At 42.3% G+C, this 8,551-nt stretch overlaps 1 non-coding gene across 1 annotated transcript; it reads right to left on the bottom strand.

Moving 5' to 3' along the window:
• Window positions 1-3,546: 3,546 nt before the first annotated feature.
• Window positions 3,547-3,679, bottom strand: LOC115030154. Its single transcript, XR_003835778.1, has one exon. It is a non-coding gene; the product is annotated as a small nucleolar RNA SNORA70 (small nucleolar RNA).
• Between the last annotated feature and the right edge of the window lie 4,872 nt (window positions 3,680-8,551).

The following is an 8,551-nucleotide window of genomic DNA, read 5'->3' on the forward strand; positions in this document are numbered from 1 at the left end:
GTATTTGAAATTTTTCCTATGCTGTTGGAGTTCTGTTCAGAAAATCCTGCCCATGACAATATCTTGAAATAGTTTCCTCTAGGGCAGAGGTTCTCAACCTGTGGGCCACGACCCCTTTGGGGATTGCATATTACATATCCTGCATGTCAGACATTTACATTTCAATTCAAAAGAGTAGCAAAAAGTACAGTTATGGAGTAGCAAGAAAAATAACTTTATGGTTGGGGATCACCACAACATGAGGAACTGTACTAAAGGGTCGTGGCGTTAGAAAGATTGAGAACCAGTGCTAAGGGCCTCAATGTTTCAGGTGTTAGATTAAGTTCCTTGGTCCACTTTGAATTGATCTTTGTTCAGGGACTTGCTTAACTCTTCTACAAGCAGATCCAGGTTTCTTAGCCCTATATGCTAAAGAGACTCTCTTTCCCCCAGTGTGCGTACATGCTCATTTCTATATGGGTTCACTTCTGGATCCACCACTCTATTCTATTACCCTATGTCAGTGACTCTCAGCCTTCCTAATTCTGCTTCTCCTCTGGTTAAAGAACAACAGATCTTCTTTTTTTTTTTTTCTTGTTTTTTTTTTTCTTCTTCTTCAAGAGTGTGGCCTTTGGACTCTTGCTGTGGTGGTCTGAGATTAGATGAGACATTTCAGAAAGATGTCTTAGGGACTCTTGGAAACAGTATTAGACATAATCCCTTTTCAGTAACCATTCCTGGAACTACTTGTTAATGTGTTTGAGGGGATTTGCACCGAAAGGCTGGACTCTATTCAAGTCCCCCCTGTTTCTCTAACTTTGTCTCTCTCTGTCTCTCTCTGTCTGTCTGTCTCTGTCTCTCTTTCTCTATCTCTCTGTCTCTGTTTATGTCTCTTTGTCTCTGTCTCTNTCTCTCTCTCTCTCTCTCTCTCTCTCTCTCTCTCTCTCTCTGTGTGTGTGTGTGTGTGTGTGTGTGTGTGTGTGTTCCTATGGTTACCATTGTCTTTCTACTGATTACGTCAGCAATCTGTCTTCTCCTTACCTGTGAGGGAGTAGGGCAGCACATTCCTGCCGGAGACTTATGTTCTGGCAATGTGACTGTCAGAGAATATTGCTGCTAACCTGCTGGCTTCTTGCTGTTTGAAAGAAACAAGTTCAATTCCTCAGCTGGCTTTGGCCATTTTCAGGGTTTGTTTTTCGGTGTTTTGTTTGTTGTCATTTGGGGCATAGTTATTCCTCTCATACTTTTTCTAATGAAATCCTCGGCTTAAATATTTGAAGGATCTGAGAGGCATAGGTGAGCAGATCTCTGTGAGTTCAAGGCTAGTCTGGTCTACAAAGAAAGTCCAGGATAGCCAAGGTTATCACACAGAGAAACCCCATTATAGATAGATAGATAGATAGATAGATAGATAGATAGATAGATAGATAGATAGATAGATAAGAAAAATAAAGAAAGGGAGGGAGGGTGGGAAGGGGGGAGGGAAGGAGGGAGGGAGGGAGGAAGAAAGAAAGGCAAGGAATCAAAAAAAGAAGAAAAATGTGAAGGATCATGTTGTCTGCAAATAGAGATTTTTTACTTTTCTTACTGATGGTCCCTTTATTTCTTTTTCTTTCCTATAGATCTAGCTAAGATTTAGGCACCATATTGAGTATAAGTGGAGAAAGTGGCCTCCCTGTCTCATTCCAGATTGTAGAGAAAATTCTTTCATTCATCTCCTCAAAGTGTAATGTCCGCTCTAGGCTTGTCATACACCACCTTCATTATGTTGAGGTATGCTCTATCCGTTTCTCCCTGCTTCAGAGCTTTTATCATGTAGGCACGTTCTTTTTTAGGGGACTTTATCAGTGGGTAAAAGATTTGTCTTAATTAGTTGTCCTCTAACTTCCACATGCATCCAGTGTCAAGAGCACATGTACACACATATACCATATACATACACACAATAATACTAATAATAGAATAAAGAAAAGAAAAAAATGTAAAGGTGTAACCAAAAGCAATTTGGGGAACAGAGAGTTTATTTGGTTTACACATTATAGTTCATTGCTGAGGGAAGCCAAGACAGGAGCCTGAAGCACAAACTGAAGCAGAGTCCATGAGGTACACTGCTTACTGGCCTGTTTTCCAAGGCTTGGTCATGTCAGCTTGCTTTTTACACAAATCAGGACCACCAGTGAATGGATAGCACCACCCAAAGTGGGCTTGGCCCTCCTACACCAACCAATCAAGAAAATGTCCCATAGATGTGCCAGATGGCCAATCTCCAATCTGATGAAAACAATTCCTCAACTGACAGTCTCTCTTCCCAACTAGGGGACTCTAGTTTGTGTCAAGTTGATAAAAAGTAACCCACTTAATCACATGTACAGGCATGTGTACATGTGTACGTGCATGCGTGCGTGTATGTGTGTGTGCGTGCACACACACACAAAGAGAGAGAGGGGAGAGGGAAAGAGAGAGAGAGAGAGACTATGACATTTAAAGCCAACAATTTTTTTTAAGTTTTATTTATTATATGTAAGTACACTGTAGCTGTCTTCAGACACACGAGAAGAGGGCATCAGATCCCATTACAGATGGTTGTGAGCCACCTTGTGGTTACTGGGATTTGAACTCAGGACCTTTGGAAGAGCAGTCAGTGCTCTTAACTGCTGAGCCATCTCTCCAGCCCTAAAGCCAACAATTTTTAATGGACCTTCTACAAAGCTGAGAATCATCCCATTGATCTTCCTGAGAAAGGAATCACAAATTTTACAAATAAGCAAATAGATCCCACAGTGGCCACTTCTGTAATTAGAGCATCTGGGCAAGCTGAGCTAAGTCCAAAGAGATGAGCTAAAGCAATTTATCTCCTGACACTCGTCATCCCTTCCAAATCCTCATTACAGAAGTAGGAGGGAGAGGCCACAGAAATTGAGCAGATGGATAGTTCAATCCCCAGAAACCCACATAAAGTCAAAAGCCAGGCTTGGTGGCACAGGATTATAATCCCAGCACCTGGAAAGTGAAGACAGTTGGCTCCCCAGGCCCACCAGTCAAACTCACCTCATTGGTGAGCTCCATGCCAATGAGATTCTGTCTCAGAAAAATAAACAGGAGAAATAATGCTGGAGGTTGACATCTGGTCTCCATAAACATAGTCATGCACCTACACCAACATGCATACACATGCGCACACAGAAAGAGAAAGAAAATTGATCCTTTAGAAATAGGGGCTGTGGAATAGCAAAGAAAAAAAAAAAGAGGACCTCAGGACCCAACACTTGTCCAGAATAGCAGGACTGTCGGCATAGGTAACCTCATAGCTGCTTTTCCATTACTATGCCTTCAGATCCATCTGCATTCAACTGTATGAAGCATTACTTCCTTAAGGTGTGGAACATCTGGCGGCCTGGGATCTTGAACTAGGTTCTACAAAGGGCTTCAGTCACCTGTTCCTTATGCTTCAGCCTGGCGCAGATGGTCAGAGTGAACCCTGGCCACTGTGCCCTGGGGCTTCCTGAAGGCAGCACCCACACCTGTCTGAAACCTAGACAGCGGTTAGCTCGGACACTGGAAACAGGAAATTGTGTCCAAGGTCCCTTAGGAGACCTAAGGTAACAGACTGCACACACTACCAAGGAAGCTGCTCTTTGTAACTACGGCACACCAGGCCTCCATGGGGTTGCTTTTCTTTTGAGATAGTCTTATTCTGTAGTACACAGTGGCCTTGAACTCACTGCGGCAGTTTACTGAATTGTACGGATCAAAGCATGTACCACCTTACGTAGAAAGAGTGAGGTAGGTCTTTATGCTGTCCTCCACAAGCATGCAATTCATATTGCATAGAAAAATGCAAGTCAAAATTTATTATTAGGCACAACAACAAAAAAAATCACTAATTTTTTAAAGGCAGTTTTATATTTCCATAAATACTTAGGTCAGGTGTGGCGGCACATGTCTTTAATTCTCAACACTGAGGAGACAGAGGTAGGTAGATCGGCGATGGCTATATTGGTGATTCTCTGCCTTTAAAAAAAAGAAGCTGGATGTAATGGTGTAATGGCTTAGGCCTATAATCCCAGCATTGAGAAAGATGAAGCAGGAAGATCAGGAGTTCAAGGCCACTTAATGGTGTGCAGCTAGCTTCTTGTCTTGAAATGTTGAAAACATAAAGCATTGTAGCAAATATTAATTTTTTTAACCTCAGAAAGATACTGTGTGTGTAAAATGTCTTCATTATTAAATAATCCATTGTTTCATGATGCCAATATTATTTTTTAAAAACTAAAAACCAAGTTTAGTGTGGTGACATACACCTTAAATCCCAGCATTTGGTAGAGAGAGACAGACAGATGTCTATGAGTTCCAGACCAGTCAAGCTACATAGTGAGACACTCCAACAAACCAATCATGTTTATATTATGGGGTATTCACCAGAGAAGACTGCTTGGCCATGGGCTTAAGCCAATAGAAAGTCTTTATTAGTGGACTGGTGACTACACTCAGTGTTTGGGATCACAACGTAGTCCCAAGTCTTCTCAAGGTGAGCTTTGAAGCACAAAAACCACGTTCTGAGTTGACATACTTCAGTTAGCCAGAAGCAGAACTACAGAAGCCAAAAAGCAAGGTCAGTCCATTTAGAGACTTTCCCAGAACTATGGGCTTTGATGGATCAGGCCTTTGTTTTGGTTTTAGCAGGTGCTGCTGTCTATGTGTTGAGTTTTACTGCCTGAATGGTACTTCCATTATGGAGTTAGTTGTGCTAAGGTCTGAGGGTCTACTAAGGTCTGGGGCTCTGTTACATTTTGAGCATGATATAATCACAAAATTAAACTAGGAACTTTCTGCACGTGGTAGTGGTCACTTGTAATTCCAACTATTTAGGACACTAAGGCAGAAGAACCACAGCAGCCCATTAAGTTGGAAGCCAGCCTGGGCATAAAAGAAAAACCCTGTCTCAAAAAACAACTATGGAAGGTTGAACACTATTATTGAAACATATTCCACAATATTCTTTTCAACTTGAGACTATTTTTAACATCTCCGGGTGATATCTGTATGGTTGGTTGGGTTTTGGGGTTTGGGTTTTTTTTGTCTTGTTGGGGTTTTTTTGTTTTTGTTTTTGTCAGAATTGACATAGTGCATGTGTGGGTTGTCTGTATAAAATACAAAGGAGTAAATATGTGTTCTAACTGCACGTGTTCATAAAGTTGGACCATTTGTATTCATTTGTCATCTACAGATTTCTATGAAGGCAGTTTGCCTTGGGAGATGATCATCTTCACTCAGGGTGACCAAAAAAAAAAAAAAAAAAAACTAAAAAAAACAAAAACCAAAAAAAACCTATGTACCCCAGACTAATGTTCAGTTCATGATTCCCCTGCCTCAGTCTCCAAACAGCACCATCTCACACTTTTAATACTTTTCAGTTCTGTATCATATATGTTCCCTTCATTTCAATAAATCTAGATATCTGGGGAGATAGCTCAGTTGGCAGTTTGCCACACAGCTGCTTGAGGTTAAGGGTGAGACCCAGAGCCCACATTAAACCTGAGAATGGTGGTGATGCGAGCTTGTAGTCCCACTGCTGAGGAGGTGGAAAGAGGAGGATCTCTGGGGTCCCTAGCCTGCACATGGTCTAATTGCTGATCCTCAAGAGCCAGTGAGGGAGATCCTGTCTTACAAACAAACAAACAAAAACAAGGTATATAGCTGCTGGGGTGAGACACCCGAAGTTGATCTCTGGCCTCTATAAATATATAAGTGCGGCGCGCGCGCGCGCACACACACACACACACACACACACACACACACACACACGTCCTGCATCCTCCCCTGCCCCCCCCCGAAATAAAACAGTGTATAAGGTTTGGGACATGGCTCAGTAAGAGCACTTGCTGTCTGAACCTGTAAATCCACTGGGGGAAGAGGGACAGTTGGATCCCAGAAGTTCTCTGGCTTCAGCTTGAGTGAGAAATGCTATCTTAAAGAATAAGGCAGACCCAGTACAGGGGAACGTCAGGGCCAAGAAGCGGGAGTGGGTGGGTAGGGGAGCGGTGGGGCAGGGGGTACAGGGAACTTTTGGGATAGCATTTGAAATGTAAATAAAGAAAATATCTAATTAAAAAATGGAAAACAAAGAATGAGGCAGAAAGTGATGAGGAAATTACCCTATGATGCTCCTCTGGCCTAGAGCTCTTGGACTTGTGCACACACGCAGTAGTTCTAGGCCAAACTTTCAAGAGTTTAGGGGACATTTAGAATCCAAACTATGGGCTGGAGGGACAGCTTAATGGTTAAAAGCAATTGCTGCTCTTGCAGAGGACCTGAGTTTGGTTCCCAGCGCCTACATCAGGTGGCTCACAAGCATCGCTAACTACAGTTCTAAGAGATCCAGCAACCTTTTTTGCCTCCCAGGATACCTTCATACAGGTAGCATTTATTCACACAGATGCACATTCATTCATATACACACACATAAAAATTTCTGCAGGCTATTTGGAAGAAAAAGGAACGTGTTTACAAATAGCATCAGAACAACTGCACATCTAGAATATTTCTGCTAGAGAAATGAGAACTTATGTTCACATAAACCTCATGAACAAATGTTGATAGCAGCTCTATTAATAACTGCCCTGAGCTGGAAACAACCCAAATGCTCTTCAGTGGGAAACTGGATAAGCAAACTGTACTACACGTGTGCAATAGAATAAAACATTGATAAGCTCAACAATTTAGATGAAACTCAATGGAAAAAGAACCTTAGTGAAACCACGCCAAGCAAAACAGTCTCAAAAAATAGGAGACTGTATGATCTCATTGGCATGCCTTTCTTGGAAAGACAAAAGCAGAGTGGCGAAGGGCTACAAAGACTTTGGGCCAAGAAGATGTGGATACAAAGTGGAAATGACCATGGAGATTTTGGGGCTTCGGGATCGTTTCTGAATCATCATACGGTCAGTTCCATAAATCCACACAGGTGTTGAACTTCATAAAATCCAAAGTGACTGCAACAGGACTTGGTTAGATTTGTCCTCTCACTCTCTCCTTGCATTTAAAAACAAGATCTTGTTTATTCTTTTAACAATTTCATATGGGTAAATGCTGTATCTTTATCATATACATCCCAAACTTGTCCGGCTCACTTCTTCCAGTCACCCCTAGTATGGATTGGATTTTTAATCTTTCCAATCAAGCCCATTGAAATCCTTGCTTTCTCTCAAACTGTTTGGCTGCAGAGGTTCGCCTGCCTAGCCATTTGTTTTGTTTGCTCCTGAGCCGTTCATTTTTCTCCAAGCCATTTGTCAAGACTCTTACAGCATCACCTCTTTTGCATCTAGATTTTTTTTTTCTGGGTCTGTTGTAGGCCCTGATGTTGGGATAGCACAGTCTACTTATGCATTTCTTGTTGATTTATGATCAGGCTGTTTTCAGATTTTTGCTATTACAAGCAGTTTTAGTGCATGAACAGTCCTGCATTTCTCCTAGGTTTGGACATATGGGCAAGAATGCTAGGGGCTAGGGATGGAACTCATTGTTAGAGTATTTTGCCTAGCATGCTTAAGGCCCTGGGATAAATCCCTAATATGACATACATGCACACACACACACAAACACACACAGTGTTCAGCTTTTCTAAATTAGGACAGTAGAAAAGTAAATCAAACAATGCCTAGCCATCCTGTAGAAAGAGAAACAATGTGGTAATAAATTAGGTCAAGTCGTGAGAATCATTTGAGACCACACAAGCAGCTACATGGATACATTGCACAAATGTCAACCTAGCTGCTCTTGTAATGACAAGTCATGCCTGTAGTGATAGTGTCTGAGTCAAAGTAAACAATGCAGCAGCAAGCTCACTGACATAACCTTGGGGTTCTCACTACTGGACCTAAGGAGGCAGGCCAAGGTTGCCCACACCTATCCACGTGCAGGAGGCTGCTCCAAGAAACACCCTGGCCTTTGCTCATGAACACAAAGTTCTGCAACCCCAACCAGGAGTGCATATTTAAGACTAAGGTTGACCTGCCCTGGCTTCCCCAACCCCAAAGAAGAGCAATCCTAGACATCAGGCCAGAGCCCCTACCAGCTACATGTCTTGATATCGAACAAGAGCAGGTCCTGTTACTGGCCCTGTTCATAGTCTAAGACATTGCTCTTCGATGCACAGAAAAGGACCTCAAGGACCATCCTCTTTTCTAGATTCACCTAGCTGAGTGAATGCAGAATATTGTTTCAAGAAGAGAGAGCCAGTTAGATGGTTCATCGGGTGAAAATACTTACTGCCCAAACCTGACTGAGTTCAATCCCCAGGACCCACAAGGACAAAACCAACTCCCACATAGTGTCATCTGACCTCCACAAATTGTCTTCTGGCTTCCACACATGTAACATAGAACATAGAAGCCCATGTGTGTGTGCACACCACACACACACACACACACACACACCATCCTCATTTTGGTACAAACTGGGTTACTTTGTGGTAGAAAATTCTCTGTCCAAGAGAGAGAGAGAGAGAGAGAGAGAGAGAGAGAGAGAGAAAGAAGAAGAAGAAGAAGAAGAAGAAGAAGAAGAAGAAGAAGAA

The sequence above is a fragment of the Mus caroli genome, chromosome X, assembly GCF_900094665.2.
Source record: "Mus caroli chromosome X, CAROLI_EIJ_v1.1, whole genome shotgun sequence".
Taxonomy (NCBI): domain Eukaryota; kingdom Metazoa; phylum Chordata; class Mammalia; order Rodentia; family Muridae; genus Mus; species Mus caroli.